Raw genomic sequence first — 13,603 nt, 5'->3', positions numbered from 1 at the left:
TCTGCTCAATTGCAAAACTGATTTACACCCCGATTCTTTCCAGATGGCCGAAGAAGGTTGGATCAACAACCATTGCCTGGAGGAGCCCGGTTTTCCCAGGTTGCTGTTCGCCTGCATGGACCGCCTTGGGATTTACGAGCGTCCGGAGTACTCTAGCCGGGAGTATGAAGACCGTGGGACTCTCCGGTGCGATATGACCATCTTTGTGGGCAGGAGCAGCCGCTTCCCCGACATTCAGCCTTGGAATGTGTCTACCACTGGTTTCCGGCGGAAAGACACTTACCAGGCGGCAGCTCGGAAAGCCCTGCGCTACCTGTGCCAAATTTATGAGAGGCACATCGGACGTACACCGATGAGGTTCTACCCGCCTGTCAAGAAGAACTGCCCGGTTTGGCTGGCCCGGGTGAGGACCTTGGAAGGACTTGGACAGCGCGAGGATGACCCCACCGTGCTCCATATGGCTGCCTATCTCCTCACTTTGGATGAACTCTGCGATGAGCAGGCCGCCCATCTGAAGCAGCAGATCCGCAGAGCCGAGGACGCTGAGGTTATGGTGAGGAGGCTCCAAGTGAGATTGGCGGCAGCTGAAGGCCGAGCCGCGATCGCCCAAAGCAATGAGGCCCTCGCCATCGAGGCCCTCAAAGAGGCAGAAGACCAGCACGCCCGGGCATTGAAGGAAGTCCACCACTCGAACCGCACGAGAAGGAAAATGCGGGTTGTGGAGGACGACGAGGCCCCAGTATTGGATGGAGTCCCTGTTGCCCAGGGGTCCGGAAAGCGGAAGAGCACCGATGCCCCACCAGCACCACCGCCTTCGGAAAGGGACTCTGAGGTGGCCAATGGAGAAGCCTCGGAACCCCCTCCCGCAGGTGGGACCCTAAGAGACGAGGTGGTGGCCCTCCATATTCCGCCAGAAGACCACTCCGCGCAGTGTGCAGATTCGTCCCGCGAGTAGAGTGCCCCACCTAGAGTTGTACTCCAGAAGCTGTCCCGAGTCTAGATTTGTACCCCCAGTTGTGTTGTTGTACCGGTCGTGTAGCACATGTTTTGGCCCTACCCCAAGTGTTGTAACCGCCCCGGCAAAATAATAAAATCATTTTTGCTTGTTGTTTGTTAGTCTGTGTGCTTGTCGGCAGGAGGTGGATCCTGTCTCTTCGAAAATACGAATTAATTAACTAAACATCACCTTAATATCCAAATCCAAGTCTCATGAAAGTTCACTCAATATGCAGATGCCTCCCAAGCGTGCCACCAGGACCTCCCCGAGTCAAGCACGTACCACTCCTAGTGCAGAAAGACAGCTGGAAAGGCAGGGACCCCCCACCAGTAGTGCACCATGAGGAGCAAGAGGTGAATCAGCCCGAGGGTAGGGGAGAGAGTCAAGTGGGAGCACAAGAGCCACCGCCCCCACCGGTCATTGATTTGGTACAAGTCATGAACAACCAGACCCTTCTGCTGGAAGCTTTGGCCAATGCCATCACTCGCCAAAGGCCCCGCGGACAGGGCATGAATGAGAAACTGACAGACTTCCTCCGGACCAAGCCACCCACTTTTGGCGGGTCCATCAACCCCCTGGACGCAGATGACTGGCTGCGGATCATCCAGAGGAAGCTGGAGCCATTCGGCTGTGAGAGCAGGGACAAGGTTCTCCTGGCTGCTCATCAGCTCACTGGGACTGCTTTAGCTTGGTGGGAGAACTATTGCACAGCCGCCCAGGATGCCTCCACTATCACCTGGGATGAGTTTGTGACGGAGTTCCGCCGCTATCACATTCCTGCGGCTACCATGAAGCGCAAGGCGGATGAATTCCGTGAACTGCGCCAAGGCAACAAGTCCGTGGAAGAGTACACCTATCAGTTCATGGAGTTGGCCCGCTATGCTCCAGAAGAAGTAGACAAGGATGAGAAGAAGCAAGACATGTTCAAGAAGGGTTTGAGCGCAGAACTGAGGACCCTGCTTACTCCTCAGATCTACCCTGACTTCAACACTCTGATGAACATGGCCATCCTGACTGAGAGGGCCAAGGCAGATGAAAGGAGGGACAACAAGCGCCGGTTCCTGGACAGCAAGGCCCACCAGCAGGACAGGTTCCAGAAACCAAGGAGCTTTGGTCACCCCATGCCCAGGTCCCAAGCTCCCATGCAGTACCGGACCCAGTCTCAAGCCTCCGGTTCCCATCAGACTAATGCCCCATTCAGAAGCCAGAACCCTGTCAAGGCCCCACAGAACAGCGCCAGTCAAGTCACCAACAACGGCAGGGCATGCTTCAACTGCCGTGAGCCAGGGCATTTCATTGCCAACTGCCCCTACGCCAACAAGCCCGCTGCATCGGCCTTCTCCAACGCAGTGACTGGGCCAAGGGCAGCGGTGTCAGGAGCCAAACGAGTTCCCGTCCGCAGCAACAACCCCGGCAACAACAACAACAGCCAGCAGATGAGGCAGCCCTAGCAGTCGTTTGGACGAGCCCGCGTCAACCACATCAGCGCGCAAGAGGCTCAGGAAGCTCAGGGCGTTGTACTCGGTGAGTTTCTAGTCAGCTCAGTTTTGGCAACAATACTCTTCGATTCTGGAGCATCACATTCATTTATATCATCAAGCTTTGTGGATAAGCGCCACATACCTACTGTACTACTAAAGGTACCCCTAATAACCCGGACGCCTGGAGCCGACATCCAGTGTCGACTAGGTTGTTCCCGGGTAAGGATCAATTTAAGTGGGGTAGAATTCCTAGCAGATTTGGTAGTACTTGAGTCTAAGGGGATAGATGTGATCCTTGGAATGGATTGGCTAAGCCTACATGATGGACACATAGGATGTGCTGATAAGGTAGTGCGCCTAATTAACCAGGATGGTGTGCAAGTGACCTGTCACACCCGGGGAAGTGGGCCCGACCCAATGGTTTTTAGCATGGAAGCCAAGGCCATAGAAGGAGTCCCGGTAGTGAGTGAATACCCGGATGTCTTTCCTGAAGAACTACCTGGAATGCCCCCGGACAGGGATATAGAGTTTGTGATCGACCTTATCCCTGGAACCTCCCCTATAGCCAAGAGGCCCTATAGAATGGCAGCATCTGAGTTAGCAGAGCTGAAGAAACAGTTAGGTGAACTGCAACAGAGTGGCTTTATCAGACCTAGCTCATCCCCGTGGGGAGCCCCAGTGCTCTTTGTCAAGAAGAAAGACGGAAGCATGAGGATGTGCGTGGATTATCGCGCACTAAATGAGGTCACCATCAAGAATAAATACCCCCTTCCCAGAATAGATGACCTATTTGACCAGTTGAAAGGAGCCAAGTATTTCTCCAAAATAGATTTGAGATCAGGGTACCACCAGCTCAAGATCAAGGAAAGTGATATCCCGAAGACAGCTTTTGTTACCCGATATGGCCAATTTGAATTCACAGTGATGTCCTTTGGACTGACCAATGCTCCTGCTTATTTTATGAATCTCATGAACAAGGTGTTTATGGAGGAGTTAGACAAGTTTGTCGTGGTCTTTATTGACGACATACTTATTTACTCCAAGAGTGTCCAAGAGCATGAGCAACATCTACGAGTAGTGCTGGAGAAATTGAGAGCCCACCGACTTTATGCTAAGTTCAGTAAATGTGAATTTTGGCTAGAGAAGGTGGCATTTCTTGGTCACATTTTGACCGCAGAAGGAGTAGCAGTCAACCCCGAGAAAGTTGAAGCCGTCTCCAACTGGCAGCAACCCACCAATGTTAGTGAAATCAGGAGTTTTCTTGGTTTAGCTGGGTATTATCGGAGGTTTATTGAAGGATTCTCCAAGATAGCCCGACCCATGACAGAGCTACTTAGGAAGGACAAGAAATTTAATTGGACTGAGTCATGTGAGAGGAGTTTTCAGGAACTGAAAAGCAGATTGACGACCGTCCCAGTGTTAACCCTACCGGATATCTAGCGGGACTTCATCATTTATTGTGACGCTTCCCGACAAGGGTTAGGGTGTGTCCTGATGCAGGATGGGAAGGTAGTAGCATAAGCCTCCCGCCAACTTAAGCCCCATGAACAAAATTACCCCACCCATGATTTGGAATTTGCAGCCGTAGTACATGCCCTCAAGATCTGGAGGCACTACCTAATCGGGAACAAGTGTGAGATCTACACGGACCACAAGAGCCTAAAATATATCTTCACCCAACCAGATCTGAATTTAAGGCAAAGAAGATGGTTAGAGTTGGTCAAGGACTATAATCTGGAAATTCACTACCACCTCGGTAAGGCCAATGTGGTAGCGGATGCGTTAAGCAGGAAATCCTATGGGCAGATCGGACCTAAGAACCCCCACTTACAAGAGGAAATGGCCCGATTAAATGTACACATCATCCCTCAGAATACCAGCCGCAAGCTAAGTGTTCAGCCCACCCTGGAAGAACGGATCCGAGAAGCCCAAGGTTCGGACCCGGACCTGATGAGGATTCGCAGGCAAACTGGAGAAAATAAAGCCCCAGACTTCAGAGTGGATGAAAAGGGAACCTTGTGGTACAAGGATAGGATTTGTGTACCCAAGGAAGGTGAATTCCGGCAAACCATCATGGATGAGGCCCATAACTCAGCATATTCCATCCACCCGGGATCCACCAAGATGTACATGGACTTAAAGCAGAAATACTGGTGGAATGGGATGAAAGTGGACATAGCCCAGTTCGTCGCTCATTGCGATATTTGCCAAAGGGTTAAGGCCGAGCATCAGAAGCCAGCCGGTTTACTGCAACCACTACCCATTCCAGTTTGGAAATGGGACGAGATTGGTATGGATTTTGTAGTGGGATTTCCCAAGACTCAAAAAGGGAATGACTCCATATGGGTGATAGTGGACCGACTCACTAAAGTTGCCCACTACTTGCCCGTACGGACCACCTATGGTGGAGAAAAGCTAGCTCGACTCTATGTGGACAACATAGTGAAGTTGCATGGTGTGCCTAGCAGAATTGTTTCGGATAGAGGGACCCAATTTACCTCTAGATTCTGGAAGAGTCTGCATAAGGCTATGGGCACCAGACTGGACTTTAGTTCAGCTTATCACCCCCAGACCGATGGCCAAACAGAGAGAGTAAATCAGATCATGGAAGACATGTTGAGGGCATGTGTCCTTACTTATGGCAAGGACTGGGAACAGAGTCTACCATATGCAGAGTTCTCATATAACAACAGTTACCAAGCCAGCTTAGGCATGTCACCATTTGAGGCTCTCTGTGGGAGAAAGTGCAGGACCCCGTTGATGTGGTCGGAAGTAGGAGAGCGCACCCTAGTGGGGCCCGCCTTTATTAAAGAAGCAGAAGAACAAGTGGCTGAAATACGAGACAAGTTGAAAGCAGCACAGTCTAGACAGAAAAGCTACTCCGATAAAAGAAGACGAGAGTTGATTTTCAGTGAGGGGGACTTCGTGTACCTTAAGGTCTCTCCGATTCGAGGTACCCGAAGGTTCCAAGTGCAAGGAAAATTAGCCCCTCGGTATATTGGACCATACCAGGTGTTAAAAAGAGTGGGAGCTGTAGCCTACCGTATTCAGCTACCCGAAGAAATGTCGGATATCCACCCGGTATTCCATGTGTCCCAGCTAAGAAAATGCCTAAGAGTGCCAGAAGAGCAAGTACCGGTGGAAACCATAGATTTGCAGAAGGATCTGCGATATCAGGAGGTACCCGTCAAGATTCTGGATACCGTCACCAGAAGGACAAGGAATTCAGTAGTGCGGATCTGCAGAGTCCAATGGAGTAGACATGGTGAAGAAGAAGCTACTTGGGAACGCGAGGATGCGTTAAAGAAGGAGTTCCCCCATCTGTTCAGAGTTCAGCCGAATCTCGAGGACGAGATTCAATTTTAAGTGGGGTAGGTTTGTAACGCCCGTAAAAAATTTACCAAACTAAATCACTTATTAAAAATGCATTTCAAAATTTTCGGACCGCTGAGCCCCGTCAAATCTCCTCCTTTCCGTCGGATTCGCCGTTTCGGTCCCGACGTCGTCGACCCTCTTTTTCCGTCCCCGTAATTTTCGCCGCATGCCCGTCAAGTCCATCGCGCGTGCCGTCAAATCCCGCAATTTCCGCCGACTCCCTCTTTTCCTTTCTCCCTTTTTCCCTCTCCTCCTTCTTTCTCCTTTTCCTTTCTCCTCCTCCTTTCTCTTTCTCTTTTCCTCTCTCTCTCCCTTCCTTCTTCTCCTTCCTGCGGCTGGCATCTTTTCCTTTCTCTCTCTGGCATCCGGCGCTCGGCGCCTTGCCCCTGGAGCCGAACCCCGCCGCGCGTGCGCCGGGCCCACCTCGCCCCGGGCCGCGAGCCGCACCTGGCTGCGCCGCGGTGGGCCGCGCGCCGCGCGCCAGCGCCCGCGCGCCATCGCGCCCGCGCCCGCGCGCCAGCGCCGCGCGCCGCGCCGCTTCGCCTGCGCCAGTGCCGCGCCGCTCGCCGGTCCCACCGACACGCACGACCGTGCCGAGTCAACCGAGCCGCGCCGCCCGATCCGCGCCAAGACACCGTCCCGTCGCCGCTCCTGTGGCCGGCCCGCCCGCCGGTCACCGCACGCCGTCCCTCCCAGCGCGCCTCCCCACGCCGGTCGCCGCCCCCGTACCCTCGTCGACCAAGCCGCGCCCTCCACCACGCCATCCACGAGCTCCACCGCTCCGGCACACCACCGGCCGAGATTCGCGGCGCTCCTTGGAGACCGCCGGCCACAAGCTCCTCCCGCCACCTATAAAAGAGGGGCCGGCATCCATCCCCCACCTCTCAAGCTCCCCCACGCCACCAACACCTTCACCAACCGCCGGCCCTCCTCCTCCTACCTTCCCCGACGCCAACCGCCGCCGCCACCAGAAGCTCCGCCGCCGTCTTCCCGCCGCCGTCGCCCCCTTGGGTCCGGCCACCAATCGTCCAAGGTGAGGGGTCAAATGGACCCCCATGCGCCCCCTCCACCTCCCCCCGCCCGGCCTGCCGCCGGCGAGGCCCGGCCGGCCGGCCCGGCGTCGGCCGCCCGCCCCCTTCCTCCCCTTCCTCTGTTTCGGCCAAGGAAGGAGAAGGAGATTCCATTTTTCTCGATCTGCCCCTCCCCTTCTCTCTAATTGCAACCTGGTACTCCCACCTCTCTCCAGGGATTCTCACAACTAAGCCCTTCCACTCTTTAGAGAAATTACAAATAAACCCTCGGTTTTCACAATTCAGTCCTAAACCTTGATTTAAGGACCCTAACCTCCTTTAACCCGTCATTTCATGCGCCAAACTTCCTCCAATCGATCCCAAAGTCGACCACGGCCTCCTCTCATATATTTCCGCCGAGGCATATCCAAAGTTCATGAAAATACCCTTCCTACCTATTTTCTGTTCATATTTCCTGTTCGGAGCTCAACGGGTAAAATCTTTTTCCTTATTATTTATTGTGTGCTTGTTTGTGTGTGCCGTAGATCGCGGAGTACTCGAGGAGGAGCGCGAGGAGGAGTTCGACTGCGAGCCCGAGCCCGAGGACCAGTACCGCGAGCAGGAGCTCCCGGAAGGCTTTAAGAACGGCAAGTCCAATCTCACCCTTTGATGCATATTTAATACCCAGTTTTTCAGACACAACCTATTGGCCTGTTTTATAAAATGCATATTGTTTTATAGCAAGACATGGTTGGATAGCCACCCCTTGATTGTTATGATTATTCCTTGTTGTCCCCTATTTATCTCTAAATATGAGTTGCTCTGTTTAGATGATAAATACTGCTAGAATGCTTAGGAACTCATTATCCAAATTCAATCTTGACTACATCTGTTTATTCGGAAAATAAATGTGTGAGTATGTTCAACTGAGGAGTTGGGTTTTCGGGTGTAAAGAGAGGTGGTGGATGAGATGGATGGGTGTTTCTTGTGTGGAATGCCGGATTGTTGGGCTCGTACCTTAGTGGTTGAGCAGAGTTGGGAGATATCCATCTTGTCATGGCTAAGGACCGAGTTGATGTGTCATCTTGCCTAATTCCATCATCGTGCAACCACTCAACCGTTGTATGGGCAACGGCTTAGCATAAACCCCACTAGCTAAACTGCTAGGCTTCAGGTGTGCTGGTGAGCAACGGGAGCCCATGGAAAAGGACTAAGCTCTTGGTGACTTAGGTCCCGGTTTTGGCCCCGTGGATGGGTTGCTAACCCCTTGGGTGCTTCCGTGTTGACTAGTCAGTGTTGGCTAAGGTGGGTAATGGCTTTGTTAGGATCCGTACCGTCACTAAGGTGATCGTGATACGGTACCCTACTTGTGGGAAAAGTGTACAACCTCTGCAGAGTTAAAACCTATCCAGGTAGCCGTATCCACGGCATTGGACGAGTTACGGCTCGGTCACACAACTAGCTTTTGGGGGATGACTGGTATTTACGGTGTGTGTGTGTGTGGGATTTTGGAAGTGTCTGGCAGTCGTGCCGTGCGCTACGGCGGATGGGGAGTCTGGTAGCGATAAAACTTGGATCCTTTGTGTAGGATCAACCCTACTTGATATATCGTTTATTAAGAAAATGTTTTATGAAAAAAATTCTTTAAAATGAAACCCTGCATATGTCAAAAATCCAGCTTTCTTGCAAATAAACCTTAGCTATATCCTTGTTGAATCTTATGCATACTCTTGTTGTATTCCTCTCCGTGGATGGGGTTGGACTTGCTGAGTACTTTTGTACTCACCCTTGTGTTGTTGCTCCAGAGGAGGATCCGGACTTCGTCGCCGAGGACTTCGAGTAGGAGGTTGCGTCTGCACCCAACGCTGCCTGCGGTGTTGGCCCTTTTGCAGGATGCTTCCGCTGACGCATAGTTCCGATTGCAGCCCGGAGTCCGACTGGACTGCAACTTGGATTTGTATTGTTATCGCTTTAGTCTTGCTTTGGGTGTGGCTTGCCTGCCCGCTCCTTCGGGAGTTGTACACTTTCTGAACTATCTGTTGAATAAATGTGTTATCAGCCTCCTGGGACTGATAATTGGATCACATTTAGTCTCTACTTATGTGGGGACGCTTCATGATGTGCCGTCTTTTTCTAATGTGCCATCCTCTTATGATGTGCCATCTTTGTCTGATATACCATCTTCTCCTATTGAGGCCTCTCTATCTGAGGATTCCTCTCCTGAGTAGCTTTTTCATCATAGTCATCATCTTCGTAGACTTCCTGATTATTATACTCCTTCTGCTTATGCTGCTCCTGTTCTTTTGGAGCTAGCATCTTATCGTGATGCTCTTCCTCATCCGGAATGGTAGCATGCTATGGCTGAGGAGATTGCCGCTCTTGAGCGCACTCACACGTGGGATCTTATTTCTCATCCTGCACATGTGCGTCCTATTACATGTAAGTGGGTTGATAAGGTGAAGACCCACTCTGATGGTTCTCTTGAGCGCTATAAGGCTCGTCTTGTTGCTCGTGGTTTTCAGTAGGAGCATGGTCACGACTATGATGAGACTTTTGCTCCTATTGCTCACATGACCACTGTTCGCACTCTTCTTGTTGTGGTCTCTGTTCGTGAGTGGTCCATCTCTCAGCTTGATGTTAAGAATGCCTTTAATGGTGAGCTGCGTGAGGAGGTCTATATGCAGCCGCCGCCTGGGTATTCTGTTCCTGAGGGTATAGTTTGTCGTCTTCGTCGCTTGCTTTATGGCCTAAAATAGGCTCCTCGTGCTTGGTTTTAGCGTTTTGCCTCTGTGGTTACTACTGTTGGTTTTTCTGCTAGTGCTCATGATCCTGCACTTTTTGTCCACACTTCGCCACGTGGTCGGACTCTTCTCCTTCTTTATGTTGATGATATGATCATTACTGGAGCTGAACCTCAGTATATTGACTTTGTCAAGACCCATCTCAGTGAGCAGTTTCTTATGTCTGATCTTGGTCCTCTTCGTTTCTTTCTTGGGATTGAGGTTTCTTCTACATCTGAGGGTTTCTATCTGTCTCAAGAAAAGTATATTCAGGATCTTCTTGATCGGGCTTCTCTTACTGATCAGCGGACTGTTGAGACTCCCATGGAATTTAATGTTCATCTTCGAGCCACTGATGGTGAGCCTATTGAGGATCCCACTCGTTATCGACATATTGTTGGGAGTCTTGTTTATCTTGGTGTTACTCGTCCTGATATCTCCTATGTTGTGTATATACTGAGTCAGTTTGTTTCAGCTCCCACTCACCTTCATTATAGTCATCTTCTTCGTGTCTTACGTTATCTTCGTGGGACTCTTTCACGTCATCTATTCTTTCCACGCTCTAGCTCCTTACATCTCCAGGTATATTGTGATGCTACATGGGCTAGTGATCTCTTTGATCGTTGATCTCTTTCTGCCTGTTGTGTTTTTCTTGGTGGTTCCCTTATTGCTTGGAAGACTAAGAAGCAGGTAGCAGTTTCTCGTTCGAGTGCTGAGACTGAGTTGTGTGCTATGGCGCTTGTGATGGTAGAGGTGACTTGGTTACGGTGGTTGCTTGAGGATTTTGGTGTTTCAGTTTCTGTGCCGACTCCTCTTTTTCAGTATTGCTCGTGATCCGGTGAAGCATGAACTTACTAAGCATATTGGTGTGGATGTTTCTTATACACGATCACAGGTTTAGGATGGGATTATTGCTCTTCAGTATGTGCCTTCAGAGTTGCAGCTAGCTGATTTCTTTACAAAAGGCACAGACCCGTGTTCAGCACATATTTTGTCTCTCCAAACTTAGTGTTCTTGACCCACCATGAGTTTGAGGGGGGTGTTAGATGTATATATACTGTTGATATTTTACCTTTTCTATTAGGGGGTTTTGTGTATATTTTCCCCTCCATGTACATGTATATATATGGGCCTAGTGCCCCTATTATGAATACAAGTGCTATTCCTAACATAACATAACCTCTATACATGAAGCCTGGATGCGACTATTAGGGAAACTCTCATTATAGCAACAATCATCACAAACTAGCATGTCAATGAACAAGTTTCAGTCAAAATTGCATATAACTGATAAATACAGTTGAATCTCAAAGTCCCAAGTAAGTCAAAAGCTTGAGGTTTAGTCGTGAGCTCCTTCTTTTTTAAAAATAATATAATAGTGTAGAAGCTCCATTCTTAATCCAATGACAATATATGACTTGTAGAAACAAGCCGATGAACGTAAACTAGAAGAAGTTCATTCACAAAGGCATGTTGGCTATCCATATTTTCAGGGCTTTCTTCTCTTTCACAATAATAACCCAATCAGATACGAGTGCCTATTAGAAGAAACCGCATTCTCAATCCAACAACAACTGATAACATAACTGTACAAATTATTCTCGTGTTGATCCACACATCACCCATCCAACTCATTTGGAATAAATCACATTTTCAATCCAACGACAACAAACCACATAACTAGATAAATTATTCCCATGTCAATCCACACATCACCCATCCAATTCCCTTGGAAGAAATCACATTCTTAATCCAAGGATGACTGACGACATAACTAGACAAATTATACCCATGTTGATCCACACATCACCCATCCAATTCCCTTGGAAGAAACCGCATTATTAATCCAATGATGACTGACGACATAACTGGACAAATTATTCCCATGTTGATCCAGACATGACCCATCCAACTCTTTTGGAATAAACCATATTCTCAATCCAACGACAACAAACGACACAACTGGATAAATTATTCTTGTGTTGATCCGCACATCACCCATCCAATTCCCTTGGAAGAAACCACATTATTAATCCAATGATGACGGGACAAATTATTCCCATGTTGATCCACACATCACCCATCCAATTCCCTTGGAAGAAATCGTATTATTAATCCAATGATGACTGATAGCATAACTGGACAAATTATTCCTATGTTGATCCAGACATAACCCATCTGGGCGCTAGCAATGCCGTTTTGGTAAATTTCAAGAGCATTTAATATGACCGAAGGGGAAGCTCCTGCATGTTTTTTATAATTTTTTATTTCAGACTCGTTTAATTCACTGGGAGTCGAACCCAGACCTGCTGGGTGCTACTCAGTTGTTATAATATCATAAAGTATTTACCCATGGCAATAGAGCAATATTTTATTATCATAATATCAACGTTATATAAAGGAAATAGAGATACATTAAAAAATGATAGGTCTTTAAAATTTACTTTCGCCTCCATCTAGCTCATGTGCCAAATGCTAGGACGGGCAAGAACTCAAATCAAATATAATTGTAACTGTTGCTACAAGTGTTTTAGACTACTGTAGCTGCACAGCACTGTAGCCTAATGTTCGGCTGCACAACACTGCAGCTGCTGCTGCCCGTGTTTTAGCCTACTGTAGCAGCTGCAGCAGCTAACCGGAAGTAGCACAATCAAACACGCTAGCATTAGCGGTTCCCACGTCCATCCATTTACCCGATGAACGGATCAAATGACTACATAGAGTCGAACAATGAGAATACATCAGGTGAACGATTACTGCGCTCTACGGTGACGCACAGTGCATTCTCATCCAGTAGGCAGATTCCCGAGACACACCAGACCAAATTGCTTAGGTGGGTTATGCACTTGTCATAGAAAAACTTAAATGAAACTAATCACGTTGGAAAAAAAATCACATGGCAAAAAATGGCTTCTCTCGAGTTGCCCCCTAGCCTCTAGATTATAATGGGGGTAATTCCATTTAGAAGAAAGTTGTTATCCATGGCTTTTTATTGGTCCAAACTACTTGCATTTTGAAATCTTGTATTTGAAGTTCAAGACCTGAAGGGTGAGGATGTAAATCTCTTACACTTGCAATATATAAAAAAAGTCTACTATCTCTATTCAACATCCTCAAGATTCCCAATTGAAAGTTGAAATTCATAGATGGAAAGCTCTCCTAACATCTAACGAAAAGTAATATATTTTTTAATTGGCTTAGTTATATATTAGCCTAGAGTTGCAGATGGTGTTAATGTCTCGCGACTATATGAAATGAGTATGGAGTGGAACATATATAGATGCTAAAGATTGCATTTCACCTAGTACCCATCCAGATTTGAGTTCGTATTTAGTCCCCAAATAAAATGTATGTTGACCACCTTAGATAATTCCGAAATCTAGAATATTTTTTTTATCTAACACTTCACTATTTTTCACCCCATAGATCTAAGACGAATTCACACGATCATTGTTTTAAAGGCGATAAGGCGACCTTGAAAATCTGTGCACGCCTTGTCACCTATGCGAAAAGACGGCCGATTTCCCAAGACGGGCAGGACCCCTGAACGCCTAGACGACGCCTTTGAAACAATGCCCATGATCACTTGAATCAGGGGAACTTCTTGAGAAAAAGAGAATAATTACGCAATACCCGAGTGTTTTTGAGATTTCCAATACTTTTCAACCATCCAACATTATGATCTATGCTAGATTAGATCTAAATTTATGCTAAGAAAATAAAATATGATGTTAGCGAAGGTTCTGCCAACTATTTTTACACAGCACCTTTTCTAAAAAAGTTACATGGAAATTAATTGTTAGTTTCAATGTAAACTAGCTCTAACAAAATAATAAAAAATTTCATTTGTTGGTACGCTATAAAACACTTAAGTTTTTCATACCACTATAATCACCATCATAACAAATCTTAACACAAACACGAACCACTAAAAATTATTTTTGAAGAATTGAACCACTA

Source organism: Setaria viridis, chromosome 3, assembly GCF_005286985.2.
Source record: "Setaria viridis chromosome 3, Setaria_viridis_v4.0, whole genome shotgun sequence".
Classification (NCBI taxonomy): domain Eukaryota; kingdom Viridiplantae; phylum Streptophyta; class Magnoliopsida; order Poales; family Poaceae; genus Setaria; species Setaria viridis.
This window is presented reverse-complemented; position numbering follows the sequence as displayed.